The sequence below is a fragment of the Ascaphus truei genome, chromosome 4, assembly GCF_040206685.1.
Source record: "Ascaphus truei isolate aAscTru1 chromosome 4, aAscTru1.hap1, whole genome shotgun sequence".
Lineage (NCBI taxonomy): Eukaryota > Metazoa > Chordata > Amphibia > Anura > Ascaphidae > Ascaphus > Ascaphus truei.
The window spans coordinates 157217121-157233229 of NC_134486.1; the positions used below are offsets into that span (position 1 = coordinate 157217121).

Genomic DNA, 16109 nt, shown 5'->3' on the forward strand with positions numbered 1-16109 from the left:
ATATAAGTATCGCACTGTATATAGTAACGTGGTGTTAAATGGTCTATGCTCATAACCAAATAGCAACTCCTGGGACTGTGTCACTTTCAAAGGTGTTATCCCTTCCCTCAGACTCGTATAGATACAAGTGTTGCAATCAGTGTAACAAGCCTGTAACAGAAAAGCGTTGTATATTATTATTATTACTATTATTACTATGTATGCTCACTTGTATAGATACAAGTGTTGCAATCAGTGTAACAAGCCTGTAACAGAAAAGCGTTGTATATTATTATTATTACTATTATTACTATGTATGCTCACTGTGGAGCTTAATAAAGTTTTTTGAATTTTCCAAGCGTTGGTTGTGTGGAGTGCTGTGACCACGGTTACCAAATCCTCCCTTTTACACGTCATTTCCGGATAGGAGCACGCCGACACCACGAGGAGCAGAGATGGCCACCGGAGCGTTCTTGTAGCTACAGTGCAGAACGGGTGTCGTGAGTACACAATAATACATGCAGTTATGTTTTAAGCAGTTGTGAGGCTACTTGGCACCGCACTGTGATTTACTTTGGGGTCTTTTCTTTGAAGAGGCTCCGCTGTATCTCTATGGATTGACCAGCCCACTGCCTGCATTATCACTGCTTTCCTCACTAATGACTGTATGGCTTATATATCAGTGGTGTCAGCTCCAAGCTTTATGGGACACATGCAGATTCAATAGTGCTGCGGTTCAGGAGACTCGGTACTCAACGGGTTAATACCCAAGTGTTGTTTTTTTTTTTTTTTTTTTTTTTTTAATAATTATTTGAGTTTGTTATATGTAAATTTGGAATGTATACTGTTATCAAGTATTAGTCAGAAATGTTTTTCTTGCGTAAAGTTCCTAAATATAGTCAGTATAATAATTCAGTATATCTGAGCAGGGATTTTAAACTATGGGGATCTGCAAATCATTTACTAATGAATCAGACAGATTGTGTAATTTCTCCATTGTCAAAAATCAACTAAAAAAAATGCCCATATTAAAGACCATCATTTTTTACATCTCGACATAACCCAAGCTTTAACATAACAATGTAAAAAAAACAAAAAATCATAAGGTCAAAACCCACTGATTTAATTTACAATTTTATTTCACATTGTGTATGTTTTATGTATTTAATTTGAGTAAACTTGAATGCAGATTGCTGGGAAACATCAATAAAGTATATTTATGCCAGGGTGCCAAAGGTAGAACACAATGATCATAAAACGATTCATTAGATTGGTGGGGAAAAACATAGTACCCTTTCCCATAAATAAATAAATAAATAAATGTATGTACAGTATTTGAAGCACATGGAAATACATGGAGGAGCAGTATAGGAAGCACATGGAGGTACAGTATATGACGCACATGGGAGGTGCTGTAAGGAACCACATGGAGTTACAGTATAGGAACCACATGGAGGTACAGCATATAAAGAATATGGATGTACTGCACTGTATTATTTTATTTATTTATTTATAAAATGTTTTACCAGGAAGTAATACATTGAGAGTTACCTCTCGTTTTCAAGTATGTCCTGGACATAGTTAATATGACAAATAATACATGGTTACAAATACAGTTACATAAATGAACAGGGTATACATTATATACTGTACAATAGATTGCATGCACAGTTAGAGAAGATGTATATTATAAGCTTATGTAACAGTTACAGACCAGATTAAAATGTGAGACAGCCTTAGTTTTGAAAGAACTTAGACTGGCGAATGTGAGAGTCTCCAGTATGTTTTTCCAGTTTTGGGGTGCACGGTAAGAGAAGGAGGTGCGGCCGGATACTTTGTTGAGCCTTGGGACCATGAACAGTCTTTTGGAGTCTGATCTCAGATGATAAGTGCTGCATGTGGTAGGGGTGAGGAGCTTGTTCACATAGATAGCTTGACCAGAAAGTATTTGAAGGCAAGACAGAAAAGGTGAACTTTGCGCCTAGACTCGAGTGATGACCAATCTAGTTCTTTGAGCATTTCGCAGTGATGTGTGTTGTAGTTGCATTGGAGAACGAAATGACAAATTGAATTGTAGAGGGTGTCAAGTTTGCTAAGGTGGGTTTGGGGCATATAAAGCACATGGAAATACAGTATAGGAAGTACATGCAGGAGCGGTACAGGAAGCACATGGAGGTACAGTATATGAAGAACATGGAGGTACAGTATAGGAAGTACATGTTGGTACAGTATACTAAGCACATGGAGGTACAGTATAGGAAGCATATGGAGGTACACTATAGGAAGAACATAATGTACAATATTGGAAGCACTTGAAGGTACCGTATGGGAAGCACAATGAGATACTGTATAGAATCAGAAGCCCATGGAGGTATAATTATTAAGTACATGGAGATACAGTATATGAAGCATATGGAGATACAGTATATGAAGATCATGAAGGCACAGTATATGAAACACATTGAGGTACAGTATAGGAAGCATATGGAGATACAGTATATCAAGCAAATGGAGATACATTATATGCCACCACAGAACTGGCAGAAAAACTTTCTTGTGAAAGTTGGTGTCAAGATGCTTTCTAAGTAAGATATTCATAATTGATGCTTTTGATGAATTTCAAAAATCCTCCAACTTTCACATATTTCTACTTCTTATCTCCTCTCAATCACATACGCTGATAAAGGTAAAGCAAAATAAGTTCACAATAACGAGATACTAATATAGTTCCCAGGCATAATGAATTCCAGACTCAAACACCTCATATGATGCATGTCTATGCCGTCTAGAGAACATAAACAATAACATATATTTAAAAAGTTGACAAAAAACAGAATAACTATTTGAATTACTCTTCACTTTGCTGGAGATTGGTACAGCTCACCAGATACTTGATATCACATGTGCTGAAAGGATCATTTGAATTCTTTATGGTATCACAGGTCTAATTTGAGTTAATTTAGGCTGTAGTTGAAAACAAAAGTACATACTAATGTATCTTTCAGGTAGCGCACATATAGTAAAAGTAAGCTATTCAAAATTAAATTACCATGCAAACCGCAACTTGCCTCTTGCAATGTTACATATATTTCCATAAACTCTTCTTGATACCGTAACCGGTTGAGATAACTTTTTTAATAGAGCAGGCTTTATTATTTAAGTTACAATTCCCATTTCCCAAGGCCTTAGTGTATCTTCAAACTGCAATATTGTTGCTTTCATTTTTATCTAGAATATGGGCAAACTACTAATGTACCATATGCAAACCAGCCAAAAAATATTAATGATCTCTATGCTGAAAATTGTGCTTTAACAGTTCAGGCAAGGAGCAGTGCAGATTCATAGTAGTATAATGCTCATGGTCATACCAAACTAACCTTACCCACTTGCAGTGCAAATATGACGATGTTACTCTGTATTTCTCAGATGGGAAATAAACCTTACAAACCGATCTCCCGTATACAGTATATTTTCTCAATTGGATGGACCAAAAGCAGGGAGCCCTGACAAAGTATCATCTCATAATTCAATACATTTGAACTTTATTACTACATTTTTTGTTGCTTCCGCTAAAATTTCTAACGTCATCTGTAAAAATGTGTGCGTTGTTCATTTAGGATCTTGTCATCCTGTTAAAAAATCCACCCAGGTTAGAACAGATGTAGAAGATTTAATTGCTCCTGCTGATACCATATCACACTATAACGCAGAATATCCCACTTTAATGCAATAAACTTTACTACATCTGTATATACTAAGGATGGACACGGTCCAAATGGAATTTTTGTCAAACCAAAACACGAAAATATTTTACAACCAAAACAAAAATCAAAACATAATTTTTTTTTAGCTCTTGACATTTTGACAATAAATATCATGTGATATTTGTAGCAACCGGACATCCACTGACAATGCGCATTGAAACCTGTTGAGAAGTTTCTTGATCGATTTTAAGGATGCATGAATACATTTCTCTTTTATGCTATTCAGCACAGTTGTCACAGCCTAGTGGAAAAATTCTGAAATCCTTTGTGATGTACTCATGAGGAAACAATTTTTTTACTGTCTGAGAAATACAGAGTGCCGCCCTATCTTTGTCCTACATGTGGGTAAGGTATGTTTCAATATAATCAATAACAATTAAACTGGTATCATGTTAGTAAAAATAGTAATTTTAAATTAGCCAATTTTACTGCATGTAATGTTACAATATAATCATTGTGTCAGTACGAGTTTAAATTATTGTGATAACGAAATATCTATCCATTTGTTCATCTGTTGTACAGATGTAGCCAGACTGTCGCCAGAGCCGGACGAAGAAAAGCAAAATGCTGTTGCTCCATAAAAGCTATGGCTCTCTGTGTGTGGGGGGAGGGTGGTGGTAACTTTTTTGTTTTTGATGGATCCCCCATGGAGAGATTTCCTGCTGCCGGGTGATGTTACACTGGCTACTTCTGTAGGCCTGTAAAAAAGATTGAAAATAATTTGGAACTTAAAAAAATACACTGCTCCCTCATTATTCCTGTGGATTGTGCAGAGGAGTTTTCCATTTACAGTAGCGACATCTTTTATTCGAGTAAATGCCGGCAGCATGCCGGGATCTACCCCAGCTGCCGCCAGTCAGAAACGCGCGCCGCCGCGTTTCCCCCACGCAACCCCCCTCCACATCGCGCGCAATTACCCCCCCAAAGACACCCCGAACCCGGCTTCTACTCTGCCCCTCTGCTTCCCCGCACCCCCGCTTACCTAGATTTGAACTCCAGGGGTGTCGGGGAAGCCTGGGGAAGCCGGGGAAGACGGGGAAGCCGGGCGCGCTTGTGACCGTGACGTCACAGTGCGCCGCCACGCGCCGCGGCTACCCGCTTCCCAGCCTCATTCAGCCAGCGGCATTTGCTCGAATAAGAGCTGCCGCTGCTGTACGTTCAAGACCCTTCCTGTTTGTATGTTGATCTAGAATGGGAGCTTAACCTAGGGGTATCACTGATTGCCACTAAAAGTGAAATAAAATGTATAGATTGAAAGTATGTAGACGATACACAGGTTATGAGCTGTAAGCCTCAAAGAAAACCTTACATTCTTGAAATATCCTCTGTGCATCACAGAGAGAGGTGATAAACATATGTACATTTTACATGTTATTTATCAGTATGGTATTGTCCCTACCTTTAGTGCACTAAGCACAGCTGTGAAAATATTCAGCTGCACAGCCTGCTGGCGAACTCCTTTAGCTTGCTTGACACATTCAGCAAAATTATCCAACATTTGCAGCCTGTAATAAACACAAAAACCCAACAGCAACTTGTTGCAATGGGTCTTACACAGCAAAATTCGACACTAAACAGACCATTCTTTTCATATCCATCATTTATTATTACTACCCGTAGGCACAATGAGAAAGCAGGAATTGCAGCAGCAGCTGAACAAAATGGCCAAGTAATGAAAAAGGAGACCACATTATACAGATGTAGCAAGAGTAATTGTTTCCCGGCACCGGGGCAAGCTGAAGTTGTGCGTACCACCTCGTCACCAGTCGATTACATCAGGGGGAGTGACGGCGCCTGTGCATTGGAGTGGAAACCTCACAGCTGTGTCTGTAGTTGCATCAACTCCAATGCACAGGCCCCGTCACGCCCCCTAACTTAATCGACTGGTGACTAGGTGGTCTGAATCGACAGAGCGTGCTGTGTGACCAGAGACTACTTACCATCCGAACAAGCGGCGTTAGCCGACATGGAGCAGATTGCTGTATTGGGATGTTGCTCACAGTGCGATTTTACTCTGCCAGATTGTAAGTGGCATTTTATTTTTGGGTAGTAAACCTTTTTTTTACAGTACTTCACCATATTGTGCTATTATTAATTTTCAGGACCGGTTTTCTTCTCTGTTCATTGAATTGGACATTCACCTCTGATTTCGACCTAGTAGTCGAAGATAGTCTTCATTTTCCCTTTTTACTATTTATTTAGTATGTATATCTTTTTCCTAGTTATTTGCGCTTCTGTCATTTCTCTTTATATTTCTCTCTTGAGGATCTTGTGGGACCTTAGATAATAAGCAGCACCTACTAGGAGCACTATTACATGTTATATTATTCTCACGTGTAATTTGGAGGTGTTAGAGGTGTGCACACCAATTCTTTTGAGAAATATATATATATATTTAGTAACTGGGCTTTGTTTTATAAATGCCAATGTTAAGAGTTACATAGCTGAACGCAAAGTAGGAGCAAATTTGAACGTGTCAACATTGCAGGAAAAAAAAAACTGCAAAAGGTATTGTTTAAAAACAAAACAAAAACACAGAACATTAAAATAAAACAATATTAAAATTCAACGGCAAGAGAGATTTTTTTTTGAAATACAACAAGAAATTATGTTTTTAAATTGATGCTCTAAATGTTCTTCCAGAACGGAGAATAGGCCTGATCTCCCCCCCTGCTCGCGCCCCCCCACCCTCCTCCCACTCGGCTCCGGCATCAAAAATGACGAAGCAGAGTCATGTGACGTCATGTTGCCATAGCAACACAACGTCACGTGACCCCACAGCGTCATTTGACGCCGGGTTGCCATCGAGTCATATTGCTGGAAGCCAAATCAAGGTAAGGGAATTTACAGAGGCCTTGTGCGGCCCCCTAGCATTTAATTTAAATGCATTCGGGGAAGCACTGGGCCTGTGTAAACACGACGTCCCCCCTAGGGGGCGCACCCCCCAGTTTGCGCACCCCTGGTTTAGAGCTTGAACTAGCATCACATTTTGCTAGGACGTCTCCTTTGCAGAAACTCTGCCTTCAGTAACACTCACATGAAAGTGACCCAGTTGCTTTAGCAACTGCTTCCCAATTTGCTGCCGCAAATTGAAATGCCACACTGACCTGTGCTTGGATGACACGTGAGGGAACACCACCCCAAAGAGAGCCACAGAAGCATCGATCACAGACACTCCTAGCGGGAGGGGGCCAGGCCAGCTTCTCCGGCTGGGATGCGCAGATATATTGAGGAAGGGTCATGTTCTAAAGCCCCACTTCCAGATGCACTGTTGGGCTGGAGCTGCACAACATGCAAATATCAATTAATAAAAGCAGCAACAGAATAAAACATCTGTGTCACAATCCCCCATAAACCCTCTCTGCCCCCTCCCCCCCCTTGAAGGTTGCGAGTACTGTACCAACCAATGAGAAAACAATTCTCTGGTCTTAAGATGGAAGCTGTACAGCCAACTGGGAAAAATAAGACTGACCTTACAAGAAACAAGCCAAAGACAAGTCTTAGGCCTTGTCCAGGGTGGCGCTGAGCGGGCGCTCCCGCTGGCCGCGATGAAACACATTGCTGCAATGTGTGTGGCCAGCGTGAGCGAGCGTGGCGCTTACCTGCTTGGCGAGACAACCAAATTTGATATAGCTGCTCACTGATGCGTCACGTGAGCAGCTCGCCCAATGAGGGCGAAAGAATAGGAATAATTATAAAGAATTCTAAAATACGAACGCTGAAAGGGGGATGACCCAATCTGGTCTGTTCCATCACAGGGGTAAAATAACCAGAATTATACATGCCCACTGAGTCAAATGACAAACTGGGAAACTGGAAATGTAAGCAGAGATAAGGGTAGTAAACCCCATCATACACTTTCAGCGACAGTGCCTTTTCACAATAAGCTTACAAAAATAATTTAACACTCATTTCGGTACGATTGTTTTGTGAAGGCATCACCCAGCTTTAACTTGGTTCGTTCAATTTGGGACCACACTGATCATGCAACAATCAAGATCATTCGCTACCTTTTGTAGGGGGAGGGGAGGGGGGTGAGAAATATTGTTTGTCACTCCACATCAATCCCATACCTGATCTTCAATGGATTTGTGGTCAGTCTCCTGCAGCCACGAGCCAAGCAGCACACTGTCATCATAGTGACACAGAGAGCGGAGGAGGGATGTGGTGGTATTGGAAGAGTTGTCGGTTAAGGTGAACTCTGCCACTAGCTCACGAAGAAGCACGTTGAAGTTTCCTATACAAAAGAATGGATATTTAGGTATACATGAATATTTAGAAGAGATAAGAAAACTGTTAATAAATTAAAACAAAATACCATTGCAGATACAAATTAGAGGCTCATTCTATGTTCCTATCACACAGGATGTGAGAACTGGGGGGGGGGGGGGGAGAGGAGAGGGGTAGGGACCTTTATTCGTGAATACCAAGGTCAAAAACAAGAAGTTGAGAATGACAATTCCAATACGAGAATCTTGTCACATTTTATTGTTTCTTCCTGAGGCTCAAAAACATTGTTGTTCCCAGTTAAGATCCTGGAGCTAGAAGTCCACCAAGTTTTCTATATCAACTTAGCCATTCTTAAAAAAAGAGAACATTAAGAGGTTATCTTTACCTTCATACGTCTTGGGGGGCAACAAAGCCAAAATGTCATACAGCCTCAGACGGACCATTGCAGCACTTGCCTTTAGATGTGTCCCATGTGCTTTAATTACAGAAAGGATGCTATAGAGTTAAATCAAGAGGGGAAATAAAAAGTTTGCATTAAACACAATAAATGATTTCAGAAGGACAGTTTATACCGAACCAGGCTCTCTTATTGCAACTACAAATAAAAAAAAATCTAAACTATCTTGAATAGTCAACAGGTTTATTAGATGTTTGAGCACAGCTTCAACAGTTTCATTCATTGGTTCGTAACTCTGTCTTCAAGGCACAGTAGCTGGACCAAGCTTCCAGTAGCATCAGATTGTATTCTAATAATATTTACACCAAATTCATTCAGATGTGACTGGCACAATCGGGTTAAAAAAAAACAAAACAAAAAAAAACAGTGTACTGGTCCCTTGGAGCAGCTGTTCCAGGGACCATACAGCGGTGGCAAGTGTGAGCAGGTGGTTTCTTTGGCGTCTCAGATTGCTAATCTGAAGAGGCAATTTGCAACATTGAGGGCCATTGACAATCTTTAACAGAGTTTAGTGCTCACAAAGCAAGCCCTAGCTGGGACTAGTGTTGCAGATGGTGGAGCTGTGAGTGAGGAACAGGTAGGTAGCTGGGTAACAGAAGAAGAAGCAGGGGCAATAGGGAGAGGCAGGCCAGTTCTGAGTTGACAGATCCCAATAGATTTGCCAGATTGAGTGAAGATATTAGGTGTGTCATGGCAGGAATGGCAAGGCTGGGGAGACCGATTCCTTTAGCAGCCCGGGGAATTGTTCATCCAGCACAGAGGACAGGATACTCAGAACAAAAAAGTCTTTGGTGGTAGGTGACTCCATTATTAAGAGGGTAGGTAGAAATCTGTTGTTGTGCACACATGAACAGAACCAACTAGTCTTCCGCATGGCAGAAAACTAGTTAGTAAATATATCTGTTGTATCTGTGGTTCCTTAGGGATACAGTATGGCTGTGAACTACTGGTTTAACCTAACCCATTTTTTCCAAACGCCTAAAAACACTTTGCAGGACACACAGTACGAACAAGAATACTTTTCTCTTCTAACCAATTATATGCGGATGTGGCAAAATAATATATTCTATAAAATAATAGTGGAGCACACCTGTGTGCCTCTGGTAACACATGTGTATTGTGACCACATATCAGATGTAAACAAACATTGGTGACATCACAGTATTATCAGCCACACAGGTCATTTCAAAACTACTTTTGTCATTTAGAAAAGAATAGAAGGGGGAAAAAAAATGACACTAACTTGTGATTGGTGCCAATAATTTAATTAAAATAATCTCCTAAAAGCTTTTTTCACCCAGTTTAGTAGTGTGAATAGACCTATATTTTCCGATAGCAATGTAACTTCAGTTTCAGGGACAATATATATTTGGAATGGTCTGCAGTTCAAAAATTGCTCATTAATATATTTACTTTATAATGTTACAGGCGGTGATCAATAAAAACAGAATGGTATATTCTATATTCAAGCAGTGTGAGAGGGTAGCATTTATAATAAAATGCAATCTAGTCCAGGGGGGCGCAAACTTTTTTCCCTTGCGCCCCCGACGGCTGTCCCCTCACTCCCGCGCCCCCCCCAACCCCAACTTACCCGCGCTCCGGCGTAATGACGTCACGTTGCCATAGCAACGTGACGTCACATGACCCCGCAGCGTCATTTTGACGCCGCGTTGCCATGGCGCTGCAGGGAGGAAGCCGCCGGAGCCACGGTAAGTTAGGTTTACAGAGGCCCTGCAGCTCCCCCGGCACTTAATTTAAGTGCCTTCGGGAAGCGCGCGGGGCCTCTGTAAACCCCGCGCCCCCCGTCGGCAGTGTCGCGCCCCCCCTGGGGGTCGCGCCCCACAGTTTGCGCACCGCTGATCTAGTCAGTAGTTCTGACATCAGTGAAACACTCCACTATTTGGAAAACAGAGTTTCATTAGCTTGTTACACTGAAGTATAGATGCAGCGGCCGTTATTCGAACAAATCTCGAAATGGATTTCGAGATCTCACCGTGATCCGCACAAGTTTTGCCGGGCAGACTATAATGGCCCATCGGATTAACACAGCAGGGGTCCCTGCTGTGTGAGTCCTACCAGGGTCTGCCTTTCTGTAATAGACGCACAGTAAGAGATAGGCTGAATCAGTCACACTCACAGTGCGCGCCTCTCACAGGCGATCGCGGGGGGTTTATTTAATTTTAAACATTACAGTAATGTAGCAGGGGGTCTCTGGAGCTGAACCGCATTGATTTCAAGTCCGGGGACACCCTACTTCCCAAGATACAGGCCCCGTTATGGGGTGCCGGTATCTCTTATGCATGTAAATGTCTCGCGTCACGTGATCGGGACATTTCCATGCATAGGAGATACCGGCACCCTATAACGGGGCCTGTATCTCGGGAAGCAGGGGATCCCCGGACTTGAAACCAATGCGTTTCAGCTCCGGAGACCCCCTGCTACGATACTGTAATGTTTAAAATTAAATAAACCCCCCGTGATCGCCTATGAGAGGTGCGCAGTTAGTGACTGATTCAGCCTCTTACTGCGCGTCTATTACAGAGAGGCAGATCCCGGCAGGATTCACACAGCAGGGACCCCTGCTGTGTTTATCCGATGGGCCGTTTGCAGCGGCAAAACTTGTGAATATATCGCAGCCTACACGCGGCACAACACAAAATGTACCCAGGTAAATGTTCGGATAATGGCCGCTGCATCTGTAGTAGTTACCAACTATTTGTCTTTTCCACCAAATTTCCCTGGTTCCAATTACAAGCACGCAAAAAAAATAAATACAAATTCACTGGTGCAGGTTCCTGATTTAAATGAGATTTAGATGTAAAGACTAATTAAACTGCATAACTTAAGCATTTTATGCAGCCATGCCCCAATTACTTACTGTGACATCATGGTCATGGCACATTCAATGGGTGTCATCAACTTCCTGATCACATCCTCAGTGAGCAGCTCAGGGCAGTGAGCAACAAAACTCTGCATAGCTTGAAAAAAAGTCAATGTTTCATCAAAATATATTAACATAGATGATTCATGATTTAGTCTGCTGTACAAATGGAAAACATTTAATTAATGGCATTTATAGATCCAACTGAAACATTACTGAAATTAAAAAAACGTGTGTATAATACACAAAACAATGTGTATACTATACATTTATACACACATATATACATACATATACACATATATATACACATATACACATATATATATATATATATATATACACATACAGGCATACCCCGCTTTAACATACGCAATGGGACCGGAGCATGTATGTAAAGTGAAAATGTACTTAAAGTGAAGCACTATTTTTTTTCCACTTTACGATGCATGTACTGTTCTGCAGACATCATATATATGCATAACTAATGTCAATAATGCATTTGTAACCAAAATAAATACAGTAGGCTTTATAGAAAGAAAATCTTTAATGTCAGCTAATTTTTTCTTACTAGTGCCCCCACAAAATACATACCAAAAAAACCCATCCCTCTAAATACATGTAACCCCACCCCGCCAATACAGTACATATTAAAAATGCCCCCGCCAATACATATTAAAAATGCCCCCGCCAATACATTTTTAAAAGACCCACACCGCCTCAATACATTTTTAAAAGACCCCCCCCCTATAAATATTTTTAAAAAATCAGGCCGCACGGGTAAAATCATATCTCCTCCAGCACCCCTCATATCACCCTCCCCTGCATCTCCCTCATATCACCCCCCCCCTGCATCTCCCTCATATCACCCCCCCTGCATCTCCCTCATATCACCTCCCCCTGCATCTCCCTCATATCACCCCCCCTGCATCTCCCTCATATCACCCCCCCTGCATCTCCCTCATATCACCTCCCCCTGCATCTCCCTCATATCACCTCCCCTGCATCTCCCTCATATCACCTCCCCCTGCATCTTCCTCATATCACCTCCCCTGCATCTCCCTCATATCACCTCCCCCTGCATCTCCCTCATATCACCTCCCCCTGCATCTCCCTCATATCACCTCCCCCTGCATCTCCCTCATATCACCTCCCCCTGCATCTCCCTCATATCACCTAACCCTGCATCTCCCTCATATCACCTCCCCCTGCATCTCCCTCATATCACCCCCCCTGCATCTCCCTCATATCAACCCCCCCCTGCATCTCCCTCATATTACCACCCTCATATCATCCCCCTGCATCTCCCTCATATCACCCCCCCTGCATCTCCCTCATATCACCCCCCCTGCATCTCCCTCATATCATCCCCCCTGCATCTCCCTCATATCACCCCCCCCCTGCATCTCCCTCATATCACCCCCCCTGCATCTCCCTCATATCACTTCCCACCTGCATCTCCCTCACATCACCCCCCACCTGCATGTACCTCACATCACCCCCCACTTGCATGTCCCTCACATCACCCCCCACCTGCATGTCCCTCACACATCACCCCCCACCTGCATGTACCTCACATCACCACCCACCTGCATGTCCCTTACATCACCCCCCACCTGCATGTCCCTCACACATCACCCCCCACCTGCATGTCTCACATCCCCCCCCCACCTGCATGTACCTCACATCACCCCCCACCTGCATGTCCCTCACACATCACCCCCCACTGCATGTCTCACATCCCCCCCTCACCCACCTGCATGTACCTCACATCACCCCCCACCTGCATGTCCCTCACACATCACCCCCACCTGCATGTCTCACATCCCCCCCCACCTGCATGTACCTCACATCACCCCCCACTTGCATGTCCCTCACATCACCCCCCCCGATGTCCCTCACATCACCCCCCCCACCCCATGTCCCTCATATCACCCCCCCATGTCCCTCACATCACACCACCCCCTGCATGTCCCTCCTCCCTTTCTTTCCCTACCTCAAGCAGCGTGCAGGTTGCGGGCGGCAGAAGCATGGCAGTCAGAGGCGGCACACGCACGCTAGAGCGCGGCTCTGAGCGGGCTCGGGGGAGTGATCGGAAGAACCGAGGGGGGGGGGGAGTAATCGGAAGAACCGGGGGGGCTCGGGGGAGTGATCGGAAGAACCGAGGGGGGGGGGGGGGGGAGTAATCGGAAGAACCGGGGGGGCTCGGGGGAGTGATCGGAAGAACCGAGGGGGGGGGGGGAGTAATTGGAATAGCCAGGGAGAGGGTAAGGTGACCGGAAGAGCCAGGGAAAGAGGGAGGGGGGCGGGGGGTGATCGGAATAGCCAGGAAGAGGGGAAGGTGATTGGAAGAGCCGGGGAGAGGATGAACCGGGGAACAGAAGAGCTGGGGGAGCCGGGGAACGGAAGGGCTGGGGGAGCCAGGTGAAGGAAGAGCCGGGGAGAGGAAGAGAGGGCACACCGCCACAGCACGCACACGCCGCCCCCTGGTGTCCGTACTCGCGAAGCACGCGTACGTACACAGGGGGTAAGGTGCAATTAAAAAAAAATGTACGTACTTGCGAGTGTACGTAAAGCGAGTGTATGTAAAACGGGGTATGCCTGTATACACATACATATATACACACACACATGCATACATCTTTATAGCGCCCATCCAAGTACATAGCGCTTTGCAGTAGTAATACACCTGACATCATAATAAGATACATGATAGGAATAAAAGTAGACATTAGGAAAAGGAGTCCTTTCCCCGAACAGCTTACAATGCTTACATATTTAAATACAGGTCTATTTTTTTATTTATTTTTTATTACTCAGACTAGACCCATATTAGGCTGTGATACCTTTTAGCGGACAAAGAGTTTTTCATAGATTAAGTTAGTGTACAGAGGTTTAATTTTCATTGTACACTAGAAAAATAAACTTTTGAAGTTTCGAAAGCTCTGTACACTATAATTTCATCTATGGAGGACTCTGTTTTTCCACTAAAAAAGGTATCACAGCCTACAACACATTTACACTTCTCCAGCACCAATGCGGCTACTAAAACGTTGAACTATAGAATTACCCAATTAAACATCAATTCATTTTTATTCCTAAGTCGGACTGCACCAATAAGGAAATCGGGGGTGTACCATCCTGCTTCTTACCACAGAGAGCTCCAGCGCGACCTTCCAGAGTCACCTGCCAAGTAAAAGAGTCTCCTCTGGCTTTCTCTGCCTCCAACTCTTTTAAGGAACGAGGAAACACATTTCGCCAAAGCAGAAGCATCTTAGGGAGATGGTATCGCACAACTGAGGGGCCTGTGTAAGTTTGAGACAAGAAATTGGTGAGAAGCCATAGGGACTATAGCAATGGACTGTGAACGGAAAGGATGTGAGCAGACAAGACTTGTCTCCATGTATGTTTGGCAAGGATATGACAAGCTTTTACTACAGAGAAGAACAAAAACAAACAAGTACTCACAACACTCACATTTATTTGTAAAAATGCGGGGACTATGGGGAGCTAAATAAGAGGGAGCTTTAGACGGTATAACCAGTGCAGTACTCAGCTTACAGCAGCCCATCTATTCAGGTTCTGAGAGAGAGTGTTAGCTTGATGATAAATCCAAAGGAAGTAGGTTTATGGATCAGGCACCACATTATATTATCACTAACCCAACTACTCTGTTCCCAAAAAGCGCCTATGAGCGATGCACACTTTTCCATTATCCTTTTCTATTATTCCAAGTTACAGAAATTCAACTTTTGCCATAGAAATGAGTTACATAGCAAGACAGTGATTCATCCGGCTGTGATGCAATTACCAACGGATTGGGGTGCGATACCCCGATGAACCCCAGCCAAAGGCAGGTATTCCTTGTGCTTGGTTTCTACTTTGTGCATCTCTCAAACAGGAAGGGTACAGAGAAGATGCAGAGCAGCGTACGTACCTAATGTCATTAGAGCTCCAAGCAATAGCCATCCAGCCTGCGTGCGTTGTAACGATAGTCTGCTATTTTGTGAAGCAGTGCGTAACAAGTCTTCGGCTATGCTGACAACCATCTGCAACAACAAAATCAAAATAATGAGACGGACTTCATACAGTATACAGATTGGCAACAGTAATACTCAGGAACCAGAATAACCTTCACTAAACTGCTGCAGTGCATAATAGCATGTGTTGGATTGCTTAGCATGGGTTTAGTTGCCATGGAAGTGAAGAGACCTAGAACATGAGCACAAAGTAGATTGCATTTGAGAAATAACTTGGAAATTAGGTCAGAAAGGTGAGGAAGGGATGTAGATTGGCAATATTGCAGAAATGGAAACAAAATTTGGCGAGGTACCGATTGTGAGGGGTGAGGGAGGAGTACAAAAATGACACCCGTGCATCTAGCTTGGAGTCTACAAAGTATAGTGGAGACTTACAATTCAATTGAGAAATTAGGTACAGATGTAGGGTTAGAAGGAAGGGAACTGATAAGCTCTGTTTTTGACATGTTAGGTTAGAGATGATAATGGGACATCCACGAGCAAATAGCAGAAAAACAGTTACACACAATTGGAATGAAAGAGGAGAGGTCAGGAGATGAGAGGATTGAGAGAGAAAATTGTAGAGGGGGGGGTGAGGGGAGAAGATGGGAGACTTTCTCCTTGGTAACTGGTGTGGATGTGGCTTGACAAAGTCGTGTCGAATAGCGTTGATTTCATCTCTAAAGTGGTTAGCTAGATCTTGAGCTATAAGGCCAGAAGTGGGACCTTGGGTGGAAGGACAAAGAGAGTTGAAAGTTGAAAACAGACATTGTGAATTG

At 43.3% G+C, this 16109-nt stretch overlaps 1 pseudogene; it reads right to left on the bottom strand.

The window, feature by feature from the left end:
• Positions 1 to 1100: 1100 nt before the first annotated feature.
• The window catches only part of LOC142492336 (HEAT repeat-containing protein 5B-like), a 42397-nt pseudogene continuing 27388 nt past the window's right edge, over positions 1101 to 16109 (bottom strand).